Source organism: Adelges cooleyi, unplaced genomic scaffold (genome assembly GCF_023614345.1).
Source record: "Adelges cooleyi isolate 19-005CV unplaced genomic scaffold, UGA_ACOO_1.1 ACOO_flye_CR_arks_rails_tigmint_CR_PRNA_3, whole genome shotgun sequence".
Taxonomy (NCBI): domain Eukaryota; kingdom Metazoa; phylum Arthropoda; class Insecta; order Hemiptera; family Adelgidae; genus Adelges; species Adelges cooleyi.
The window spans coordinates 376,599-404,518 of record NW_026095970.1 but is presented as its reverse complement, the minus strand read 5'-3'; the positions used below and the strand labels follow the sequence as shown (position 1 = coordinate 404,518).

At 30.3% G+C, this 27,920-nt stretch overlaps 2 long non-coding RNA genes across 3 annotated transcripts; one reads left to right on the top strand and one right to left on the bottom strand.

Annotated features, from left to right (window-relative positions):
- Positions 1 to 11: 11 nt before the first annotated feature.
- Positions 12 to 9,531, bottom strand: LOC126837821 (uncharacterized). 2 transcript variants are annotated; one of them, XR_007685621.1, is made up of 4 exons: positions 9,416 to 9,531; positions 3,136 to 3,237; positions 2,943 to 3,057; positions 12 to 605 (listed from the first exon to the last, which is right to left on the bottom strand). It is a non-coding gene; the product is annotated as an uncharacterized LOC126837821 (long non-coding RNA). The 2 variants fall into 2 exon arrangements; XR_007685620.1 differs by lacking the exon at positions 12 to 605 and having other exon boundaries at positions 2,834 to 3,057.
- Positions 7,391 to 27,649, top strand: LOC126837828 (uncharacterized). The gene is made up of 3 exons (XR_007685628.1): positions 7,391 to 7,474; positions 26,036 to 26,113; positions 27,549 to 27,649. It is a non-coding gene; the product is annotated as an uncharacterized LOC126837828 (long non-coding RNA).
- Positions 27,650 to 27,920: the final 271 nt, after the last annotated feature.

Genomic DNA, 27,920 nt, shown 5'->3' with positions numbered 1-27,920 from the left:
ATTGCAACGTACAATGTTATTTATTATACAAATTTAACGACGAGTAAGAACTAAGTTATCGATTAAAATATTAAAATGAATAAAAAGCAGTATGTATATAAAGGTTTTACACTTGTTACCTGGGTCCGTGTTAATTCGGATATAAAATAGGCGGAGTGACACACACAAAGAATATAAAAAAAGAGCCGAACAATTATTAGGTAATTACTTGTTAGTAAATAGGTGTTGTATGGTATATATTAAAAAAAAAAAATTACATTTCAAAGTTGGCTTATTTCTACGTTTTATTATTAGTGTGGCACAAATAATGTGATGGTGCATTTAACAAGTTTTTTTTGAGAAAAAATAGTTTTATTAGTTTCATATTATAATACAAAAAATGCAATTAATTTATCCTAATGGCCATGGAAAAAAGTTGCCAAAAACCATAACCATATACAATGTATTCTTAAGTTAAGGATGCATGTGCTTTGGGGTTAAACATGTTTAAAATTAAATTAAATTAAATATTTACAGTTAAATTAAATTATAAAGCTACCTATAATAATTGGACTCAGGATTTTCCGCGATAGAGAAAATTATATTGTAAAATCATAACTCATAATCTGTAATATGATACAAAAAATTGTACATTTTAATATCTTGCTGATGGCTAACTTGCGCTTTATATTATAATGTGCTTTGTGTAATTAATAGCTTTATATTAAATATATTTACAATTAAAACTAAAAAATATAAAAACAAATAGGTAAATAAAAAAACATACTTTGAGTTAATTAATATAAATTGGAATGGAATAATCACATAATTTTTGCTTTTGCTCTTTTAGAGCGAAGCATTTAATTATTATATTATAACGTTTTGAAAAAAAAGTAATGTTTTAAGCTACGAAATAGTACGTTTAGGCAAAAACCAATTATCTCAATCGATTTGTCGCCAGTTTTACTCTAAGAATCGATGTCTTACTCAATTTTGTCAAAACTGGAGATTACACGTTCAGAATGGAAACATCTCATTAATAAGGAACGGGGCTTTTAAAAATCACAGCAAAGTACGAAAAACGAAGAAAACGGTCAACGCAACGGATTTACGTCGGTCACGGAAACGACGTTTCGGAATTTTAATCACTTTAGCCGACTGATTTATTAGAAAAGAAACGATTGTAATGATATTATATTATTCAAATGTACAATTCTTGATTCGTTATGTTCCATAGTCCCAATGCTCAAATGACTCCTATTATAAACATTAATTTTGATATATAAATGTTTTTTTTAAAAATTTTAGACGTACTCGTGTGTAGTATGACTTACCAGGTTAGCAGACAGTGAAAATTAATTTTGCAAATCTATGGCCACTCGAATATTGTTATCAGAGTTAGGATTATACCGTCGTTTTTCTTATATACCAGCCGGTATGTTTTGACCAGAAACCGGGTGTGTATACAGAGTGAATAAAAAAATCAATTGAAACGGAACTCTAGAAAAATGTGTAATTTTTCCGAAATATAAGACGGAAAAATTACACATTTTTAATTGTCTATGCTTTATGTTGGCTACCATATATTACGGTCACCTTAAATGGTCAATTTGGTCACCCAAATATGGTACCAGTTGAAACCAATGGAATTAGTCTATTAATTGCCAAGGTAAGTCTAATCAAGTATTTTATTATCTGTTACCATAAACCGTTCAACATTTATTGTTAGAAGCCATCAGAACAACGAGATTTCCCAAGAGTCCCTGTGTGAATTTAATTGTTTTCTTGTGTGGCGCTTATGAGTGGGAAAAAGGCTGAGTGGTTTAAATTTTTCACCATGAATAACGATTAATTAAATATTTATTAAGTATAAAATAAAAAATAGAAAAAAGGTCTCTGTTACTATTTAAAAAAGCGTATGTAATAGTTATAAGTTGAATTCATTTAAATATGAAGTACAAAATAGTGTATCATTTTTAAAATTTTACAAACAGTTGTGGGTAGAGCTTAAATTTATACTTGTAATTGTAATTTACTACGAATCGTCGAAAAAAATTGTTTATGTTAAAGGGCTAGAAGAATATCTCAAACACTAATGTAACTAGTTAGACTGGAAAATTTACATTTACACTAACATTGACTTATCTTATTGTTATTACAACTATAATAATTATATTTTCTAGAGTTCGGTTTCAATTGATTTTTTCATTCAATCTGTATACACACCCGGTTTCTGGTCAAAACATACCGGCTGGTATATAAGAAAAACGACGGTATAATCCTAATTCTGATAACAATATTCGAGTGGCCATAGATTTGCAAAATTAATTTTCACTGTCTGCTAACCTGGTAAGTCATACTACACACGAGTACGTCTAAAATTTTTAAAAAAAACATTTATATATCAAAATTAATGTTCATAATAGGAGTCATTTGAGCATTGGGACTATGGAACATAACGAATCAAGAATTGTACATTTGAATAATATAATATCATTACAATCGTTTCTTTTCTAATAAATCAGTCGGCTAAAGTGATTAAAATTCCGAAACGTCGTTTCCGTGACCGACGTAAATCCGTTGCGTTGACCGTTTTCTTCGTTTTTTGTACTTTGCTGTGATTTTTAAAAGCCCCGTTCCTTATTAATGAGATGTTTCCATTCTGAACGTGTAATCTCCAGTTTTGTCAAAATTGAGTAAGACATCGATTCTTAGAGTAAAACTGGCGACTAAACACGATTATTATTTTCTACGTATTAATCAAATAAAAAATAGGTGTTTCGATTTAAAAAAAAATTAAGTTTTTTTTTACAAAATGATGCTTCTTATAAATAAAATGTTCATTATTCTGAAATTTATAACCGTTAAGTTTAGCAAAAATAGTTATATATTTTCCAAAGAAAAGTGTCTTTATGTCTAACGAATAATTTTGTAAAGATTTGTTGTAAATACTTATTACGTACATCGTTTTCGTAAACCATATTTGATATTGCCAAGTTGTTTAATTTTGTAACTTCTAGTTTTCAATTGATATCTAGTTTAGTTCATCTGCTGTAATTTCATTGATCTTAATAATACCTAAATAAAAAACATAATATTTATGATTAATAATATTTGTATGCGTTGTTTGTAAAAATAGTTATAATTGAAAATTACTTTTATAGCGTTTTCCACTCTTCTGAACTATTGCATCCAGGTGACAAATTAACCGGGATAATCGTAGTGAAATAAAAATATGCAATACAGTATGCCCCAATTCTGTAGGTTAAACAAAATAATATTCATTAGGAAAACATTATAAATAACTAAATAATAATAATAAATATAATAATTAAAATTAATTTTATGTTTAACAACTCTGTGGCTTGGTGCAAGAAGGGCCAATGTCAAAATTTGTTAATATGATTTAATAATGATTTGTTAATTTGTTTTGATAATTCAGCTGTAGTCTAAATTATACCTGCTGTAATATTACTCAAAATTCTTATCTTTTATTATCCACCTCCCGTCATCAGTCATTCTCACTTTCAAATGAATATAACTTTTAAACGGATGAATAAAAATACAAATTTTTTTTACCAATTCTTTTTTAAAAATTATTTTGAACAAAATGGCTATCTTGAAAAAAAATAAAAATATGTAATAAAAAATTTTAAAAAACTATTAAAAAAAGTAAAACAGGTAAGTGCAATAAAAACCACGGTGCTTATAGCGCAAATAAGTATAAATTATTAAAAATAAAAAATCTCAAAAATATTCACTAGAACAAAAGTTATTTCATTTGTCAAATCTTTGTGGGTCACCCTGTATACTATAAACGAATTAACGCAGGTAGACGGACGTATATTATATCTGTACGACGTTATTCTTTATCTATGATTATTATTATATTTTGTTTGGTACTTGTTATTATAATTATATCAGGCTTTCAGTAAAAAAAAATGTAATTTTTTAATTTAAACTGCCCCTACTTGCCCCCCCCTACGGACGCCCTTATCTGAGAGGTGGTAATTAGTTTTTGTGGAAATTCTCCTCATCTATACATTTTTAGTCAAATATGATTAAGTTAAAACTGTTTGTGTAATGATATTTTATTGAATACGTGTACAATATACACTATACGAATAATACTATGAATAATAAAATAATAGTAATATATTGAACTACGTTATATTTAATTAACGTGTTCAGAAAGCTGGAAGTGTCTTAATCGAACTATGATACTTTTTTGGAAAACTACAAACTTAAAAATAGTGCTTTTCAAAATACCTACATTTATTTCTTAGTGAGAAATTTGTTGAAAAATAAATAAATGTAGCACTAATTTTAAGCTTCAAAAATTTTAGAATCCCAAGGCTCCCTCCCCTAATCTCCGCTAATAAACTGTCAAAACGTTTTTTAATGTATCTAAAAATAAAGTTAAAAATAAGTATAAACCTATATGTACATGCGCTTAATTTTATTCATTGAATTTGCACAAGATAGTATTTACCTTTATACATAATAAATAAATATATACTTTAATTGTATTATAATAAACTATATTTTAAGCCTTCATAGATAATTAACTTATAGCTAATAATAACGATTTTCAATTGATATTTGCAAATTTTTCTTAATTATGTTCAACATATAAATGATTTAATATTGGTTGTTTATACAAGATTACATTAGATAATATTATGCATTCAATTTTATAGCGTAAAAACTTAACTACGCAGAATGCGTTTAATCGTTCTATTGTCGGCGTTGTGGGAAAATATCTAATATGTAACCGAAAACAAATGATATTAAAGAGATACTATCACATTTGATTTTTAGAAAAAAAAACAGTAAAACGCAATCTGCGTGGATATATTTTGGTACAAATAATGTAGTTATTAACGAACGTTGTTGATGGTCTGATAAAATAACTGATTGTACAAATAAATTTAGTCTGGACAAAAAATTACCTACGAGTACATCAAACTTTTTAATAATTAGATTGTAAAACGTCCTTTTAACTCCGAATCCGAAATCCTATTATTTGTACATCTTTTAATGCATTTTCAGATTCGTCAGTCGTTCAATTATTGCTCTGTTGACTGTTTGTCTGTAGACATTTTTTAAAAAGTTTATTCAGGTGTTAGAGGTCTACGGCGTTTATACAATTAACGCATTATACGCTTTTATTGGGTATCACAAACGAGGCATACACATTACGGTCGATTGCAGTCGCGTCTTAATTGTATAAGGGTGTATCAAATATTGAATTAGTATAAGTTCAATTATACGCCTTTGCCTAATAATCAAAGAGCAGTAAAAAAATGCATTTACCATGTAAACATTAGGGCGGAATTGGTAATGAGATTCAAGCTTGTTACGGGGAAAAAGTATTAAAGGGGATAAATAACGACAAATTGTCAGATTAAATAAAAAATAATATATTTATAAAAAATAAAACTCACTATACAGTGCGAGTGACGAGTGTTTCATACTTTTATAAAAATATATACCAATGTTAGCTTCGATGCAAATATATAATATAATATTAACAGTGAAAACTAATTACCAATCTAATGCATTTGATTTGGATATTGCGATTTAAGAGAGTTGTACAAACAGAACTACTGATGAACAGCTCTAATAATTAACAGAAGGTGCAGAGCTAGACTTTAAACAATGTTTAAGAGAAATATATTTAGTTATTATTGAAACCACGAATACCTTAGGTAATATTGATCTTTTTTTGTATCATAACTTTAATAAATACTATAAAAAAGTTTAATTAAAAAAATTAAGAAAAGGTGAAATCGTAAAAAATTCATCCAAAAGCACTTACGATTTTTTTTAAATTTCATGTAGAGGAAACCAAAATAAGCATATAAAAGCTAACTATAGATTACTAAATACTAAATGCTATTAGAAATATCATTTGAAAAATTCAATAAAAGTTGAAAAAACGTGATTTAATGGTGAATTATAAATTTAAAACAACTTCCGTAGCGCAGAGTAAACGTTCTTAGCTGGCTTTAACTGTTTGTATTTTTTTATCTAAGGTATTTATTGAGCTGTACTACTGGAAGTTCATTGAAATGTTTTTTTATTAAATTGTAAAACACATTCGGCATAAAAAAAAAATCGAACAATATTTTGGAGTACAGCTCGGTCATAGTTGGTTTGCTTATATAAAAGTAGTAAAATTGTAACTTTTTAGTTAATATACTTAACCTGACAACTTTCCAAGAACTTACAGCAGTTTAAAGTTAAATTTGGAACATTTAAAATTGTTTTTATAATTTTCAAAAGGGAGTAGTAACCTTGTAACCTTGTAGTTATTTATTTGTTATGAATATATCTATATATATATATATATATATATATATATATTCATAACAAATAAATAGGTTAGGTTAATTGTATATATATATATATATATATATATATATATATATATACAATTACATATTTTAAACACGTAGCGGTCTTAACTTATAGGCCCTAATAATAGTACAAAAAAGGAAGTTCCCACAAAAACGGTATATTAGTATTCTAACATCCGAGTTCGGTCTCTCCTGAAATAGCCATTCCGGGTTCACACTGAAAGAAAATTCTTATTCGCGTAGATGGCTGTCAAACGCCGAATATAGAAACCGCCTAGAGTGCACAAGCGGAAATCACTTCTCAAAGTACATTTATATACATTGACAGTATAGCTGTGGTCGATAGGGATAAAACCAAGTTGTATCAACAATTTTAAGTCACCGTGTAGAGCTAATAGTCATACAGTAGGTAATACGAAAATGAAATACTTTTATAAGAAGAAAATATGTCATTTCCACTGATATTCAGTAATAGCTTTTCCATTGTTGACAATTGAAATTGAAATAAACTGTCATCGTAGTAAAATGTTAGCACAGTAGGGGAAATAAGCAATTACGCTATATTGATTGAAGTATGAAAAAGTTTAAACGAAATAAAATCGCCTACCACAATATGTAATACAGAACGACGTAAGACTAATTTTCTATAGGAAACTAATTTATTAGCTGTACCCGGTAGTAGAAAAAAATTCAAATATGTGTAATAAGTTGTAATAGAATGTGTTATAAATTATGTTGAGTTTATATTATTTTAAAATGTTGACAGTCTTTTGATCCAGTCCTATCGTCCGAGGTTGCGTTAAATATTAACCCTTTGAGTGTTTTTTTTTTAATGTTTTGTATAAACACCACGCGTAGACTACCAAAGGGATGTGGACGACACGAAAACGAGAATCAGAACGGGTGAGCCCTTTTTTGAAATTTAACACCACCACGACCCTTCCCTTACTAGCTGCAGTCTCCCAGGGCAGTACCCGACAGTCTGTTATTAAATGTTAACCGAGCCGCACGCATACTCCGGTTAGGCAGTCTGTTAGCCGCGTAAATTTCGAAATTATGTCTACTTTATAATTTGGTCGACAACGAGCAAATTTTGAACCATCAGTTATCAGCGGTCCTGTTAAAAGTAAACGGTAAGTAAATCTCACATCGTTTTATATTTTTTATGTGCTAGTGTTGTATAGTTTTTTCTGGACCAATTACGGTGATGAGACAACGTCTGTCTATAATAATTTGTTTCCATGGTTACTTATATCGTAATAATAATATAATGAAAATATTTTCAAATATTTGTTAGCTGTTGATTCATAAACATTAGTGACCTAGAAATTTACAACGGTCAAAGTTTATGATCTTCTCTGTTTTTGGGTTTTCCTTAATATAAAAAAACTTTGACTACAGATTTTTTTTTAAAAAAACCGTACATGCTCTAGATCTATCTTCAGTCTAATATTCAGACCTTCAGTCCTAAAACTTAGAAACAAAGGAAAACATTTCTACCCCTTTTTTAAAATAAAAGTTTTATGATATAAGGTATAATAATATTATCTTTTAATAATACCACGTATAAAAGATAAAGATAGCGACATAATCAGAATAAACAAAAATATTTAAAAAAAAAACTATGCAGTCACAATCAACAGATTTAATTTTATAAAAATGATTGTGTTTGTTTAAAATGTATAATAATGTAATTTTTCAAATGGTTTTTTAAATATTTTTTCAATTTTTGTGACTGGACTCACGTTTACCCTGCGTTACTACTCTATACAAGTGTTACACCGCTGCTACTCTGGGTCTCCTGGACCCAGTTTTTCAAATTTACCTCAAATTCCCAAATATACTTCTAGAATACTTATTTAACATAGTAAAAACAAATTCCTTTTTTATTTATAACATACCGATAATATATACCGAGATTTGAACCACGGCTAGTGCGTAGAAACACTGCACAGTGGTCTAAAATCAAAAAACGGTGGCCAAAAATAAAAAAATAAAAATGGAAGATGTAATTTTTTTTTAGGTTGTTACAATACTACTTAAGTTCTCTGAAAATTAAAATTAGAATTTAAAATATTGATTTGAAATTTTACTTACGAGTTGTTGAAGTTGGAAGAATCGAAAATAATTTGGTTGCTAATTCACGATTTTTATTATAATATATAATTATTTAAATTTTTTGGTAGTTAATTATTTTTTTAGGACAATTACATCATACTCAATCGTGATTTAAAAGATTTTTTTCATCTAGAATGCATTTTACCCGGTGCATATTACAATTAGTGTAAAAACTCTTATTATAAAATCAAAAGATAACAACATTTTGCAGACAATATGTTATCGAATTAAAAAAAAATAATAGGAAAAAAGTTAAAATTATTTTGAAAAAGTAAAAAAAAAGGTGATTTAAATCTTTAAATATTAGGTTTATAAAAAAAAGCTATGACATTGTTTCCAAAATCTTGTTATCCCCTCATTTTCGTTATAGGTATTTTGGTTTTAAATCGATAAACAGCGATGGAACGCAATATGTGTAGGTATGTTTTAACGCTAGCAAATAAGATGTAATCGACGCGTCATAATGGGTACAATTTAAAATTATTAAACATAAATGTTGTCTACTGTTGTACTAAAACATAAATAAAAAAATTCTCAAAAAGAAACATCACAAATTTGCAAATATTTTAAGAGTAAACTCTAGTATAGGGAAAGAATAACCCGGTATATACTATAGTAAAGAGGAGCGAAAACTTTGTTTATTAAATAGCAAAATATATGCAACAAATGACAAAAATCTATTTTGTAGCCATTTTAAATATACCATCTAGTTTTAAAAAGAAAAAATATTAAGTTTTTCTAGTTATACAACTTTAGTTTTTTAAACGGATTTAAATTTTGTTTCATGTAGCTTACTATTTTCTCTGTTCGAGCTAAAATGCTGATTTTTGATGAAAAGTTATTAATAAGTAAAAACTTAAATGCTTTAATGACATTTTAAAAACAAAAATAAAAAATAGAAAATTTGCCGGTTTTTGTTCCATTTAATTTTAAGGTATTTAAAATAAAAGTCTTACTTGAAGTCGTGACTGATGTCGTATTCTTTTCTGTCTGGTATAACCATCGGGTGATATCGGATAGCTAACTGATGGCAGAAAATTTTAACCGCTCTTGTTAAAACTCCAACATTGACTACAACGCCTTTATCGGAAAATTTGAATATATGTACCGCCTCTGGGGTAGAGTAAGCGCGTAGAGCTATTTTTATCTGCGCGCATTACTCTACCGCACTCTACCTCCCATCGTACCCTTTAACGTTTAGTAGCTTAAAAAGTAATTATCAAAATCTAGTTATCGACCAGTCAACATTTTCATCAAACTAATCTTAGTAAAATGGCTATCTTGAACTAAAAAAAAAATTAAAACATTATTTAAAAAAGTAAAATAGTTAAGTGCAATAAAAAACGTGTTGCTTGTAGCGCAATTGAGTATAAATTGATAAAAAAAAAAAAAATAAAAAAATAATATTTTTTTCGTAACGTACTTATATTTGCAACAATTTTTTTAATGCTTTTAATCTGAAAATTCTATTTGTTATCATTAAATGTTTTAATATAATAAAAACATATTTAAAAAACCAGTGCAGTGGGGTCGGGGCATAGTGGGGACGGGGAGGTCACAGGTTTACAGGAATTTTTAATTTTGAAAGTGATAAAATCACTTCCGAAAAACTCCTTTGATGCAAATCGGTAGTTAGATTTTCAAGCCAGTACAGTCCAAACCAAGCACAGTATAAACCAGCAAAGTTAGAAAGTATTAAATTGAGTGCATCTACTGTTTTTTTTTTGCAAAAACATAGTTGACCAAATAACACATATACTTGTTTGTCTTGTTATTTTACTATATGTCAATAAAAATAATAATACTCGGAACGACAGCGGATTGACACTCCAGATCAATGTTAAATCAATAACTGATTATCGAATTACCGAATACCGACTACGTACAAATGTCATCACCCCCGACCTCTCTCTCATACACCATGGCCGGCTCGGGCCGATAAGGGGTTTTTCGTTCCCACCTGTACCGTGTACATGAGACGGTGAACAGTTGATAACGCGACCAGGCTAATCGCTATAAACGTTTTCAAATAAATGTTCACTTAAAAATTACAAAATAAAAAACCGATTATCAATAAACAATATTATTTTAGTTTTGATTTTTGCAAAAAAAACTCTAATATTTTTGTATTAAACTTTTATCAACTATCACTTTATAAATGTCATAATACCTACATACCTGAAAAAAAAAATTGAATTTGTGTAAAATAAAAGTCAAAAGTGGTACTTGAGTACAAAACTAGGATGTAGTATCATCCTACATAGGTCAACATAAAATTGTTTTAATTATTTGATAAATTTTTTTTTAAGATTTTAGGTCTTTTTGTTAAAATATACGCAATCTGCGAAAACACAGTTTTCAGGCAATTAAAAAAAAACTGTAATGCCGAATTTTTTTCCGTTTTATAAGTAATGAATACATATGAGTTCTAACTACTGGCAAACTTTCAACCCAAAGGTTTTAAAATTACGGCTAAGAACCCCGAAAAACAAAAAAACTTGTACCCCCCCCCCCCTAGGGTGATGGGAAATGGGTATAGCTTAAATTTGATACAACTGACGTATGCGGGCATACCAGATAAATATGTCTTATACATTTCAACTCGATCCGACTCCTTTTCTCGAAATCATAGCCAGTAAAAGTTCTAACTTAAAAACTCGTACGGTTTTTTTTTTGTTTTTTCAACTTTCGTCTGTGAAGAATTAAACTTTTTCAACTTTTACCCCCTCAAAGTACCAACTAGATAAAATTTGCGATTTATAGAGTTGCTACTCGAAGGAATTGGTCTAGTATTAAAAAAGTTACAGTGTAAACAGATAAAAAAAAAGCCCACATCAGAGTAAAACCAATACCTTCTCGCTTTGCATCGAAGTTAAAAATTAAAGGTTACAATAATATTTATGGAAGACTATAGATAGGTTATTTTTATACAAAATAGAAAACTATAATTATTGGAGGATGAATAGTGCGCGCAACGCACAGCAACACATCTACATCTCGAATTAAACTCAACGCGCCAACGCGAAAATGAAACCATAAGTACTTACTCAACGAGAGTACAAACGCTATTTCATGAACTGTGCAACGCAAGCTCATTGGAAAATCGGTCACCGAAGCCAAAATTATTCGCGACCATATCAAAAGCCAGACGTTAGCCACTTTTATCGAGGGGCTACGACAACCAGTAAAAGCAATTATAAAAGCTGGAAGACCGACTTCATCGGAAGCGGCAATAAAAGAAAGTTTGGAGGAAGAACGCATATATCAATCAGATAGAGAAACACAGCGATTCTTCAAAATTCCAAAAACCTAACGGCAGTGGAAACTCAAAATATTGCAGTCATTGTAGAACAAATACACACAATACCAAGGACTGCCGGTCAAAAAAATACAATACCACAAATAAGGTAACTGCGGAACCTACCACGTCATCTACCGTTAAGAGTGAAACAACGAACACGGGAGGGGGTGACCGGAAAAACAAGCTGTACTGCCGCTATTGTAAAAAACCTTGACATGACATTAGTGATTGTAGAAATAAGAAAAAGCAAGATGGACAGAGCGCAACTTATTGGGGAAACGAGGAGCGACCGACCGTCAAGAGCGAACGGACGGTGCGCGACTTGAAGCTCACGGCAACTACAAGCCAATCCGATCAATAACCGTTAAATTAGTTAACAATCATGTCAATTTCAGCATTCCTCAGTGTCACAAAAACAACGTTAATCTATTAATAGACACCGGAGCTAAATTCAACTTAATCAAGCTTAATTCTTTATCGGACAACATAACAGTAAATGTCAAGGACACATACTTACTACAAGGCATAAACGATAACCGGGTCGAAACGCTAGGATCCGTTCAGCTAGACATACACGTGAATAGTTTCGTACAGAAGGCAATATTCCAAGTCGTACCTACAACTTTTCCATTACCACAAGATGGTATTATTGGGCGACCTTTTCTCGAGGAAACCAAAGCTGTGATAAATCTTGCCGAGGATATACTCACGTCGAACGGACAGCGAGTTCATCGTACCAACGCGAAGCGAAGTCATACCAGTATATACCACAAACATCATTGGAAATAACCAAGATGTGTTGGTGCACGCTCAACAGCTCTCTGAGGATGTTTACTGTGGGAACGTATTAAACTCCGTACAAAACGGACGCACTCTAGTATGTGTAGCTAACTCAAATGAAAAATCGATTAAATTAAAGAAATTAAATATTGAAAACTTATCATACGAAATTATCCGAGAAGCAAGTACAAAAGCTATTCACACTACACGACATTTAGCCATTTAAAGTAACCGTATAGAATTGTTAAAACAGTCACTGTGCATATCATGTAAGCAGTTCCTAACGCATACCAACACGTTGATGCAAGAGATGGTACGCGCAAAAGAACATGTACTTGAACCTATCCAACGAACGAATCATCACGTCATGTGAAGGGGCCTGGTTAACGTAGTTGGACGAGCCGCTAACGTTTTGTTCGGAACTTGTGATGACACCGACGCTGAACCCTTCGATAAACAAATTGGTGAATTCCGCGAATTCAAAGCCACTTCGATGCATCTTCCGCGCACCCAGACGACCGTTTTAAAGAACGCTACACATGACTTCAACGGAAGTCTGACATTCAGCAATGATCGAATTAGTGAGTGGGGACAACAACAAGCAGCAATACGAAAGGCAGTTAATCGGGTCTCATCAACAATAAACTTATTAATAACTCACGAAGAAATCTCAGACGCAGAAGCGAATACGATGTTGATGCTACATCTTCTCTCAGTAGAGACAGAAGATTTAGTGCAGCCCATTAACTATGCTTTCAAAGGACGTATACGCTCGAGACTACTTAGTCCCAAGATCGTATCTGCTCAACTTACAGACATACAGGGAAAGTTGCCACCTAACGCAGCATTCCCAATAAAACCAACTATAGACAGTATTGCCGATTTATACAAAATCGCTAAAGTCACGGTAGTATATTTTAATCACAAACTTTTGTTTAAACTGGCGATTCCAATTATGAACGCACGGACCTTCGTTGTATACGAGATAATCCTTTTGCCTATACTAACATCTTCGGGTAACTACGTAATTGTAGACACATCAGACTCATTCCTTGCAGTAGATCAAGCACAACAACAATTCATAGCATTTACAAAAGAGCAATTTGACAAGTGTGAAGAGTTAAACGATAAGTATCTGTGTCAGAATGATCAGCCGGTACACCACGATCATTGTGGTTTCAACACATTCAACGCACCAAAGACCTTGCCAGAAACATGCTCTATGAAGCTCATCAGTAAGCGACCAACTGTATGGCACAAACTAATGAAGCAAAACTCATGGATATATTTTGTGACGAACGAGTCGGCGACAATACCTTGTGAAGGAGAAGCTCAATCCACTAGGTTAAAATTACAACAAACAGGGAGATTAGATATTAGCACCAACTGTAAAGTGTACACAAAAAATACGATCCTATCACCAAATCGCATTTTCTCATCCTCTTACTACATAGATTTTTTTCCAAAAATACAAATAGAACAGACAATTAAACCTGTAATTAAAAAACTAGATATTATTTAGGGGGAAGTGATATAATTTTAATAATTTGGCAAAAGATGAGGTAGATTTAAATGGTATACAAAAACAAATTGGTTTAGAATTAGGTAATGAAATTAATTATAAGAATGATACTAGTTCCACAACACTAGTAGGGGCTGCTATATGTGTTATAATAGTAATTGCATTTTGTATAACTATACTTTATATTAGACATTATAAAAACCACTTTCAGTGTAAACCACAGGGCGGCGAAAGTTCAGTCCAACCAATTTCAATGTTTGATATGGGCATAGACCATCAAAGACCATTGCCCGAAATTATCTAGGTTCTAAAAAGGGCAATAGGGCTTTCGTTTAGCCCTGAGGGTGTTATGAACCCCTACACGCGCCGTGTTAGTGCTGACCCAGCACATAGCACACGGCACGGCCCGTGTAGACGGAACCGGAAATTATTATCGGAGTTCCACCGTCATTTGATTAATAGCTCATTTTGTATTATCAATAACAGTAAACATTAACATATATAAATATATTATAAAAGTAATTGTAGTGTAGTGTCATAGAATAATATTTCAATACAATTTATCCAAACTTGTTTAATTCACTAAACAACAACTTAATATTAACATACCCAAAGTGTCGACTACGTATATTCAATTTATGTTTAAATATTATAAAACATTTTAATCAAATTTGTAACAAAAATAAAATGTAATAATTAATACAGACGTTGTGGACGTACCTCTTTGTTTTGCCATAAAAATGATAAAATGGATTATAAAAACTGTAATGTGCTTAAAAAAAAAAATATTTATATATATATAATAAAGGTTTATAAAAACAGGTTTTCATAGTAACTCTAAATATAATTTCATATTATCGGCAGCGTTCGTGTAAGCTATGACGTGTGATATGAATATTCTATACAAACTTGGAATTAATTCGACTATTTTTAAAAAAGTTATTGCACGCCATAATTGTTAGTTAAAAATATGGTCATCTTTTAGGTATTTTTATCGATTTTGAAGTGGAAAGGTGAACTTTTCAATTTTTTTGCCCAATAAAGTACCTTTCAAGTACGATTTCTGATCTGTATATTTGCTACATAAAGAAATAGGTTCAGAGTTTATAAGACATCGCGGGTCCAAAAAAAGAAAATAATAATAATATCACACGTTGTAAAAACATCTCAAATCAAATCATCTCAACTACGCAACGTAGCAAAATGTATGTATATATATATACTCGGCTTTAAACCCATTGAAAAGAAATGAAAATATAATGTTTGGAAATGACGTCGTTAAAATAGTTTTTGTTAACAAGGTCGGTCAGGAAGCTGACCAGACGACAGCATTTTCAATAACGTTTGAATGGTTATTGGTACTCTGTAGTTGTTGTAGCGTAAAGAATGGCAATGTATGAACATAACTATTGTGAAATGTAATTCGAATATTATAATTGGGTAAAGCGCAACTGCAATGGTCCTTATTGGCAGTATATATTTTAATAAGACCATTGCAAGTTTTTACCTGCTAACTTTTGCAACATTGCTGTTGTTAGCCTTTTATGAAACGTGTATTTTTTATATTATGTACAAGTAACGTAAAATTAATGTCAGCCACTGCTCTTAGAAAACTTCTTAAACCGGAACGCTAATAAGTTAAAGCTCGGTTGTTTATGATTGCATATTTTTTTAGTGAAATCAGAATTATACTCAAATACGATATAAATTCGATTTACACAGACTAAATTTAAATCAGCAAACTTATATTGCACATATTAGTCACTTTTGAGCATATAATTGCATATAATGATTATCTCTAGATTTGGTAGCACAGATGTAAGAATAATTATTAAAAATGTTCCATTTTATTATTATCTTCAATCGTGTTTACGAGTATGAGTTCTATAGAAAATTATACACGATATGAGAAAAGTATTAAACAAAAATTCTGATTATGAAATATTATCCAAAATTTCTAAAATAATCATCATTATTCTTTTTAGTTTGAAAACATCACAAAAATAATAGTAATTCGATGTTATCCTGATACGTTTTTAAATAATTAGCCTGTGTAAAATGGTTTTTATATTATGTTAAGTAGGTTAAAAAAACTAGGCTAACATTTTTTAGCCGATTTCAATAAAGGCATAAGGGTGATTTTCTGAAACCAAGGAATTTTCAGTCCGCTAACTTTTGCTAGACTTGTGTTTTGATTTTTAGGAAACTTGTTTACACTCTATGTAAAATAGTTACTGATCAACGTTTTCTAACAAAACTAAGATATTTAAATCATCCTCTTCCTATAAAAAAAAAATAAAAATTTTTCGAATTTTCAATCCCTCACCATGTCCCACACCCCTAATTTGCGTTTTTAACAAGCCGTAGATGTTTTTCCTTAACTCTCAAAAAACAAAACCTGAACATATTCAGTTAATTATGTACTCAAGTTTTCAGATTGTATTATGGTTTTTTGAATACTTCAATAATTTCCGCCATTGTGCCCTATAAACTATGTGTTCCATAGTTTTTAGTTTAGGACCTAATATTTTTATTAAAGTGGCACCAATTCAAAGCTTTTACGTACAATTGCGTTAGGAACGTTATTGAGAGTTAGGAACGTTGCTTGAATGCTATCATAAAGTAACATTGACCGCATTTAGCTTATCTCGTATTTGTGATGTTTATTAAACAATGCGACAATGAGAAAACGTAATCCGGCAAGTTCATTTATTCAGGCCCTTGAAAATATGGCTTTCCTCCAACCTTATGTCATCCAGTAGGTAATGTTTTTGCGATTTGGTGCGATTTTCAGACCCTAATTCTTTAAAAAAAAAAAGGCGATAATGATGTCCTGAATGATTTTATGATTTTATTTTATAACTTTTACATTTAGTTTTTAAGTTTGCAGGCTAGTGACAGCTCAGGCGTAATATATTTTTTTTAAACAAATTGCCGTTCTACCGATGTCATGCTAGTAAGCGATGTGATAATAACCATAACAACTAGATTTACATTGTTTTGTTTATTTCGATTTTGAAGTTTGAACGCTGTCAGTCGCACGGTAGTTTCTATTTTTTATATCAATTATATTGAAAAGCGTCGCTTCTGGATGACCGCCGTTGTGCATACTGCATGCACAGTTCACGTGATTTTATGTTGGTGTGTTTACTTTGTGCATACACAAAGGCGACGTGATCACAAAGGAACATTATTATACAGGGTCCTGCAAAAAAAACCTCCCCTATTTATAAACGGCGCTGAGTGAGTTGTGGTGATGGTACAACGGCGGAGGGAGTATCGATCGATAGGGCATTTGACAACTGCGCCGAAAATTGCTGGTAAAAAAGGAAATCTTATCGGATAGAAAAAAGGTATACATCAACTGCGCCAATCAATTTCTAAATGTGATATCAAATTGGCCGCACCTTATTTTATGTGCTTCTTTTAAGCTCGCCAACACGTACTTACGTACGTTTGTACGGGTATTTTTCAAATCTTGCAAAATTAATTTAACCCACTTTCCGAAGTCGTATAGGGCTGAAACTTGGCATAGACACTCATCCTAGATGACAATACAATATCCTGTAATTATATTGGGACTCGGACATCCAGGTCGCCTAACACAGGGTCAAATGAGGGGGCCATTTCACTAAAATTTCATGTTTTTTCCAAATCTTCCAAAATTAATTTAGTAATCTATTCAGAAATTATTAAATACCTTTAATAGAAATAAAAAGTAAAAAAAAAAAAAATTTTAAAAAAACTTTTTTAAAAACATGCTTTTCTAAAAAAAAAAAAAATTAAAAAGTGAACTAAAAAGTAAAAAATAATTTTATTACAAGAACAATTTACCAATCAATTGTAGCATATTTTATTTAAAATGTCAATTACTTTGAAAACAACCGAAAATTAACTACAATTTTAAATAATGTTAAACATCTTTAATTTTTGACTAAAAAAGAAGAGCGTGGGCCCTATTCAACAAAGTCCAAATTCATTGAGTTAAGTATTATGAACTGTAAGTGCCACATACTAATATTAAACCAAATTTAAATTACAAAAAAACTTGCAGTATAAAACGCTCTTCTTTTTAGTAAAAAATTAAAGATGTTTAACATTATTTAAAATTGTAGTTAATTTTCGGTTGTTTTCAAAGTAATTGACATTTTAAATAAAATATGCTACAATTGATTGTAAATTGCAGGCCACCGAGTGTTGTGGCACTCGCTGCGCTAAACTAAAAAAATCTTAGGTTTGCTGGATAAAGTCTAGAAGGAGGTCACAGGCTTAACGTCAAGTCAAATTTAACTTAAATCGTACATACGAATGAATAGCGTTGAAAAATGTAATTCAAAATCAAATGTAAAAAATAAACCTCTGGCGCAGTTGATGTAAATAACCATACATTTAACATACTATAGATAAATAATGTCCATGTTATGATGATGGGAAACGCATACAACACAAATATTTTCCAATAACAAATGCCATTTCCTCCGACCTAACCTAAACCAGTTTGCTAGGAACCATTATAAGGATGAACTCTAAATTACCGTATATCATTAAATATCTGTGAAATGGGCACATTGATAGGCACTGTGTTTTTTTTTCACTCGTCATCGCGCGGTACTCGGTCTTGTTCAGAGTTTTGGTAGAATACAAATTAAAATTGTGATAACTTACCATTTGTCAATAATAGTATTATGTTGTTATGTATTATGTTTGTTAATTAAACAAATTTGTTCGTTTGTTTGAATAATTTCCTCAGTCCCTCACACTGCCGTTCAGTCCCTAGCTCATAATGGCAATTTCTTTAATTCAAATTTTCTGCTAAACTAAGAATTTCTATGAAGGACCTTTAAAGGTCATTAATGTGAGCCTTATGCTTAATCAGAAACTAAAAAAAAAATTGTAAAAAATCGACTATTCTTAAAGTGAAACAATGGATGTCAAATTCCTTGGTTTTAGAGAATCACCCATATAATTCGGTGGATTAGTCAAAGTTTAATAAAAGAGTTCTTTATAATTTATGCAATTGATTATCTTTGATTCTAGAACAATTATTATAACACAAAAATGAAATTACAAAAATACGTTTATTAAAATATCCCGTGATATCTTTTAAATCGCAAAATTGATTTCTTCATGGTCAAGTCTGTAGATAAGATATCGCACCTTAAAGTATTGAGCTAAAAATAAACGAAAATCGTTGACAAATCAAAAAAATATCACAAGTTCTTTTCCCTATAAATAATAGACACTTTTCTTCATAAATTTTTTCGAAACATGTTTGAGCATTAATGTTTGAGAATTAGGTTAGGGTTTATCTAAAGAGCGGAGATATAACATATACGATTTTCTTTAAAACCTACAGACTTTTTTTTTATTACAAAGTCAAATATGGGTGTAAATCCCCCCAAAAAGGAGGTAAATTACATTTTAAACATAGAAAACTTCCATTTCATTTAGTTGTCTGAATAATATTTGTATAAATATGTATATTGTCAATTAAGGTAATAATAATTGTATAAGTTTCTTAATTTACACCTTTCAAATATCAAGTGTTCTTCTTCGTTATTCTTAGGTTAAAAAGTGAATAAAATATACATGTGGTCATTTTTTATATTATTTAATAAAAAAATGTCACAAAACAAAACCCTAAAACCTTAACCAACGTCCAACACTATTGTAAGTACATTTGTTATCTATAAAATAATTTATACTTATATTTTAAAGGTAAAAAATATTTTATTTGTTAATGATTTTATTTAATAATTTCTGAGTACTGTGACTTCCTCGGCCCAATATAATCCGTTCAAACTATGCCTCGACTCCAATATCCTGTTTTTTTTTAATATATATTATATAACTATATAATAATGTATAATTTGTTTATATATTTGATATACAGTTGTGTGTTTATAACGTATTACAATTTTATTTGTGTGTTTATCATCTTTTGATGGTTGTTAGATTGTAGGCTTTAGTATACATAATATTTTTATGTGCGGTTAAGCTGCGTGACGTTTTGGAGTTGCAGTAGGAGGAGAGGGATGTGGGTAACTTTCGGAGGGTAATGCATAGCAACAATGCACCCCAACTGTTGCTCAGCGTTATTGATTTATTGCGGAGAAACGCACCCTACCGTTTTGACTTGCATATACATGCATACATGCATTAAACGTTGAACAACGTTTTAACAATTTACTATAAAATTCATCGAACGACATATTATTCCTTTATACCGTACTCATTCGTCATACAACATTACACAATTGTAAAAAAACTGAACACAAGTTTGCTGCGTAATATAATATAAGGTACAGTATAAAACGTATATTATAAGGAATAGAATAACCGCGCATGTATACAACGTAACGCCAAAGAATCACGAATAACATTTTATTATTATGTATAACAATAGTAAAACTATTAGAATTTGTTTTTTACGCAGTTTTTTTTCGTTTCATATTTTACCGTGACGTTAACATGAGTATGCATTTGCGCATTATTTTCAATCCCCTCTCTTCTCTTATCTTTCCCACCCCTTATCTCCCTATACCTCCTACTCCTCTCTTTACCTCTCCCCACCCTCCCGCTTCAATCTCTAATTTCCCCTTTACACCCTCCTCTCTCATCGTCCACCTTACCACCCTCTTATATACCTCTTCTTCACCCTCCAATGCCCTCCCGTTCACACCATTCCCTTCCGATCTACCCTCTACTTCTCACCAATTTCGGCCTTCTCACGAGTTAATATATGAAACCATTAAAAATATATTAAGTTTTTCCAACTGTAAGCTTATTGTGTCTCTTAATTAATCACAATTTAAGTTCTCTAACTATGTACTTTTTTTCAATACTTAAATGTGTCTTCCAAGCCCAAAAATATATTCAATGTTTTTTCGTGAATCATAGAAAATAGTAATTGTTTTCCCTAGATTCGTGATAGATTACTATATACCTACAAGACATTGTCCGAATTTTGTCATTTTTTGAGGTAAACAAAGCAACATTAAACTATTTTATCCCAAATAATGACACCTGCTATCATTTTTGATTAAACATTAAATTAATAGCAACGTATTAATATATATATATTAATATAAAACTTTCGTCTTCTAAATTTTGTTTAAATTATTTTCTATAGTAGGTAATTCCATATTTTTTCGAGGATACTGTATTTAATTTCGATATCAAATTATAAATTTTCTTCTTTTTATAGAATTTATAGGTATTGTTTTTACAATGATGTGTTTTTATTTATTTTTTTTTTTGTGTCCGGACCCACGATATCTCGTAAACCGCTGAACCGATTTCTTTGTGTAGCAACTTTATAGATCAGAAATCATACTTGAAAGGTACTTTATTGGGCAAAAAATTTAAAAAAGTCACCCCTTCCCCATCAAAATCGAGAAAAAACACCTAAAAATTTACAAATTTTTCAAATTAAAATTACGATGCTCTATAACTTTTTTAAAAATAGTCCAAAAAGTTTCAAATTTATATGAATTGTTCTTCAAACATAGTACTATCGATAAACATTAACAAACCAAAAAAATATCATAAATCCTCTCCCCTAGAAGGGATAGAATTTTTTTCTTTATTTCAAGCAGTTTTAAAGATGTAAATCTGAAAATTAAAACGATGATAGATCTAAAATGGATCTATAACATACACAATTTTCTCAAAAATCTCCAGTCAAAATGTTTTTTTTATTATGGAAAAAAACCAAAACTAGGGTAAATTTACACTTTGGCCGTAGTCAGTTTCTAGGTTGCTATGTGTGAGTGAATCAACAGTCAACAGGTAATGAAAATATTTTCATTTTATTGTTAATTACGATATATGGATAACTATGACAGTACATTTTTATAGACAGACGATCGACCCTTATCATATCCACCCTGCACAAGACTAAACCACTATAACTGGTTTGAACATACTATACACAGATTCGCATCGAAGCGTTTATTTAAAAGTGATTTTATCACTTTAGTTATAATAAAATCTATAGACCTGTGATCTCTCCGTCCCCACTATGCCCCAACCCCACTGTACTGGCTTTTTTTAAAATAATTATTATACAGGTCTTTGTGATTGTGTTTTTTGAATTCTCGGTTATATTTTTGGCAACGTTTGTTTTTCCTTTTGTTATTTTGATGTTGCCAGTAAGTTAAAAAGTTGTTATTCACCAAGCAGTTTTTAAGGGGATTGATAATAACGATTTTCTATTTTATTATTTATTACGAACTCCGTACAATATAATTTTTTTCGCCAATTTATTTCCTGATAGTGTTCTACGTCAATTACCTTTTATTTTTTTACGTCATTATGTACAATATTTAAAAAAAATAACCTTGACCACAAAATGACACATTTTACATAACATAATGTCTTTTTTTATAATTATCTCACGCGGTAAAAGCTTTTACTTTATCATAATTCATTCATGGAATATAAATTTTGATGACAAACATTGTTATCCGTCGATAAAGAATTTATATTTAATGGAAGATTGTTAATTTTTCAATAATACGCAAATTGAATTTTCATTCTTACTCCGACGAGCATCTTTATGGAGCTTAATTAAAACCGAAAGCGTTAAATTTATTTTATAATACAGGGTGATTCTTTTATCATGAACCACTCAATATCTCATAGTGTTTAGTAAGAAATTAAAATATTTGTTTTCATATTACTGTTATACAATGTAATCTCAATTTATTAGTCACAACTTTTTTTTGTTTTTACCCGACTTAGCTTTTTTGATAGCAACTTTTGAAACTTAAATGGTAACGTATATATTTTATTAACTTTTTTAATTTTATTCTGGCCAGGTGACACTGCTGAGAGCCTTCATATTCATACATTGTTGTCACTGTAGCTTTGTCATCAGACTTGCTGAATATACATATTTTGTATGGATTGTAAAAAAAAAAAACTTTTTAAATTGAGAATAATGTACTAAACATATTGACTGGTCGATAACCAGTTTCGGATAACTATTTTTGAAGTTATTGAAGTTTCAAGTTTAGGGCAGGAGGAAACGTGGAGTGTAGTATTATTTTTATCTTCGCGCATTTCCAAACCGCACTTTGCCTCCCATCTTAATTTTTAAACTCTTATAACTTTAAAAATAGTTAACTGAAACTGGTTATCGACCAATAAAAATTTGTAGTACATTATTCTCAATTAAAAATGTTAATAAAATGTATACGTTAACGTTTAAGTTTCAAAATTTGCTATAAAAAAACTAAGTTGGGAGAGGCGTAAAAACAAAAACAAATTGTGAAACATTTAGATCACATTGTATAACAAGAATATAAAAAAAAATATTTTATTTTCTTATTAAACCTTATGCGATGTTGAGTGGTTCATCATAAAAGAATCACCCTGTATACCCATTTTTGTTTTTAAGAGCAAGAGGGTTAGCGTCAGTGTACTCTGTTTGCCAGGCGAGAAACTGTCTGATAAAAAAAGGCCTCCCTTCTCCTATTCCCCGTCTCTGGCGATAGACTAACGCGGCGACCCTTCCCGGATAGCGATTTTTTTTAGAATGTTATAAACATGTGTAAAGGTGTGTACACTTAGATAAACTTTTAGCAATTTCGAAATTTGATTGCGGACGAAGCTAAATCGCATTATGCCAACTTTTGACATTTTTATGTCTTTGCTATGGCACACATACGGAAAATCGACACCGACACGACACCGCTTATCATAACGAAAATAATTGGCTTAAAGTTATTTTTCTAAGAAAGGTGTTACATATTATAATTTAACAGCTTGCGTACGAGTCCGCAACACCACGGGATACATTTTTATGTATCTAAAGTGGCTAGTAAACATATCTAGTTTCTGGCTAATATTTTAGTGTTTTCATAATATCTGGCCTAAACCAATTCATAGAGAATTTGGCCCCTTAAGTTATTAAATTTATAATTCATTTTTATTTTAAACGTTGTGAATACAACATATATGCCACCACCCCAACCCCAACCCTCATCTCTTACCCCCTATTTTTCACCCCCTATCTTCTTCCCTTATCTCTTATCTCTCATCTTATCAGATAAATCAGCTGTTATTTTTCGATATGATAAGCGGTGTAAGTGTCAGTGTCGGTGTCGATTTTCCGTGTGTGTGCCATGGCAAAGACATGAAAATGTCAAAAACCGACACCGGTTATCATAACGAAAAATAACAGCTGATAAGAGAGATAAGAGATAAGGGAAGAAGATAGGGAGTAAGAGATGAGGGTTGGGGTTGGGGTGGTAGCATATATGTTGTATTCACAACGTTCAAAATAGAAATGAAAAATAAATTCAATAATTTAAGGGGCCAAATTCTCTATGAATTGTTTTGGGCCAGATATTGAGAAAACACTAAAATATTAGCCAGAAACTTGATATGTTTACTAGCCACCTTAGATACATAAAAATGTATCCCGTGGTGTTGCGGACTCGTACGCAAGCTATTACATAATATATAAAAACCTTTAATAGAGCCTTCCAAATCATTCGTTTACTCTTAAGTTCTTTATACCTTTATACAATTATCGGAAACTTAAAAACAACTAAATTTACATTCAAATTGTTTATTTAAATTTTGAATTTTTAAATTACACAATTTCTCGGATGTGTTTTTTTTATTTAAACAATACCTCCTCAGCTCCTCGTCAAAGCTAAAGTTGTTAGAAATTGTTAAGAAATCGATTTTGTCTGAACAAAAACGATGTACGTTTTACATCGGGGAAACGGTATAAAAAAAAGTACATAGCTTGTGCAGACAAGTCATATAACAATTGAAGTGGTACAACTTACAAAAAAAAGAAAAAAGGTGCTACTTGGTCAGAACAGTATATATATATATATACTCAAAACCGAACGGAATACCAGAAAAAAAAATGTCTGCACCAGTGTTTGAATTGATGCGAATCCAATTGAGTTTTTTCCTTTGAATGTTTGCTCACCGACCGGTTCATTTAGTACATCCTTTAGGCGTTATAATATGATGTATAGATATATAGGATCACGGCCGTTACACAATATATAAACTCTACAGTTCCAAAAGGTTTCTAAATTCGTATTACCACTATTTTTTTCTTTTACTATTTTTATATAGGATTTTATTATATTTGCTTAGGTGCGTCCGAGTGGACACAACAAAAGCGCAAACGATATTATTACCTGACCGTTGCGTTGTTGTGTCTCGGTTTTGTCAAAAAAAAAATCCGATGTAGGCTTATATTCAATATGATCAAAACTTTTATTATTCTTAAAAAAAAATGTATACATAAATATTTGAAACTAAAAATGCAATAAAAATATCGAAATTTTATTTAACAGACAACTATTTGCCTTTTAAACAAGTTAAGACTAACAAAAAAAAAATGAATGATGAATTGCAGAATTGTAGCAGAAATTTGCAGGGTCAAACTTGGGAAATCGTTCTGTGTAGCAAGTTTGGCTGCTTTCCCATAGTATTATTTCAGACACGTGTTGATCTAAAGTACTGACAATTAGTCGATTTCGAGGGCATTACCTACGTGCCAAGTACCTATTTTTGTACAGCCTACCAACCAATTTTCTTAAATTGAATTGAACGATGAAATACTACTTGATTTCTATTTGGAATTGATTAAATAAGATAATTATATATTCTTTATCCGGTATATTATAGTAAATCTTGAAAAAATGGTGTGGTCAATTCTACGTTAAGTATACTATAAGTTTTTACATTCAGGACAGTTAAAATGTTATGATTTTATCCGTAATTTTTTTTATTAATAGATGGTGTGTGCAAAGTATTCCACATAGATACATTTTCCTAAAACCGTTTACAAGCTTATAAAATAATATAATGTAATGTGTCCAAAGATGAGATTTACAAATTATAATGTAAAAGTTCAAATTTGTCATATTTTGACAAGTTTAATGACAAAAACCTCATAACTGTAAATAATACGTTATTATTTTTTTGTTTTTGCAGGAACTTCATTTACAGCCGTCAGGGGTCCTGCTGAAATACAACATTCCTTATTCCTGGATTCAGACAGTTGTGGTTATAGTTAGTATTAACGAAATCATTAACCTTACTCCTAGAAGATGTGGAAACAATAGCTTTTTTTACATTTTTAAGGTTAGTGTTAAGATTCGAGGACTGAAAATTAGACTGAATAGATCCTTTAGAGATATAAGGAAAGTTCAAAAAGAAGAAAAACACACTTTGACTATAGTATACTACTAGGTTGCTCTATAAGAGTAAACACAACAGGTAGTCAATTACGACTTATGGGAAACAATGGTAACATAATGTTATTGACAGCCGATCTACCAATCGTGTATTCACTCTAATACTAAGTCCCAATGTGTGTTCTACACAAAAAAAAACAAAACAAAACGTATAACACATCGTTGTATTACCAATACCATCTTAGCTCCGTCGTCCAAAGCTAAAACACATAATTATAAAGCCAATACCTACTCTGCCTGAAATGAAGCTAAGATACTATAATTTAATTGTTAAATTAATTAACAACTTTTCATTCGAAAATATGGTTGAGAGTGGGACTATAAATTTAATGTCAATGTATTATAATTTTATTATTGTCTTATTGTAATCAAAATGTTTTTTTTTAAGAAACAGCTTAGTGGGATCGACACAGTGGTTTAAAATCTGAAATAGTTTGGCCAAACCCCATAAATATTTTTGTTGGAGAGTATTGTGTTAAAAATAGGTATACTAAACATTTAAAAAAAACATTGATTAGACCACTGCATAATCGAAACGGTAATATTGGATAGTTGGAGATCATAGGGATTCAAGAGTTATTATAACTCTTTTTTTTGTATTTCCTTAATAAAAAATAAGATAGACCACACGTTTGAGAAAACTAATTATATTATACCCCCCTAGTATAGTAAAGGGGGCCTTTACTAAATTACATTCAGACTAATTTTCAGGTCTAAAGGCCATAAACTACACATAATAGAGTGAGATAAAGTAAAAAATGTCTACCCATTGGGGAGAATGGATTTGTATACTTTTTTTAGTATATCAAAGTATACCTAAATACGACTATTCATAAAACTATGTTTAAAAAACTTTCCATACAAATTTATAAACATTCGACTATTTTTATACTAAAACATTATAGCGCATCATAATTTCAAGTTATGAAATATGTAAACTGTTTGGGTACTTTTTTTTTTTAAACTAAATTTTGTCATATGCTTTGTGTCGCTTATTTAAAATAAAATAAATTTTAGACACCTCTAAGCCTTGGCTATTAATATGTAGGTGTTGGCTATTTTTCCCTAATAGTCAATAAAGGTTCCTCAATACCAAATAATTTTCATCTTCTTTTACCTTACTAATTTAATAATTAAAATTAAAATTATTTGCATGAAAGTTGTCTGTTTGAAATGCAATATAAAATTATTTATCATATTTAATTAATCTAAATTTTAGTTCTTGTCACTAATATTTCGTCTTTTTTTAGATTATACCACACTACCAACACTAAAATTTCGTTCCACTGGTGCAACGGCAATGACAACGACAAAGACAGACAGAAGGTCTACTTACAAAATGTAATTGCAATCGACTTCTATAATGTATGATTTATTTTTATTTTAGAGTGGGTATAGAATTCAAAATGCTTATACTTTGAGTAGAGCTTTTTTTTTTACTCCCCCAATTTATTTTTAATAACGATATTTTTAGCCATAAAAATACGAATCTTTATGTAAACTGCTGAATTAATTTGTACTATTCTACCATGAGCTCCAAAACATGTTTTTTTTTAATTTTGGACACTTTCATGTAACTATTACATATAGAATTATATTATATTTAAAAGAACTTGATTGAT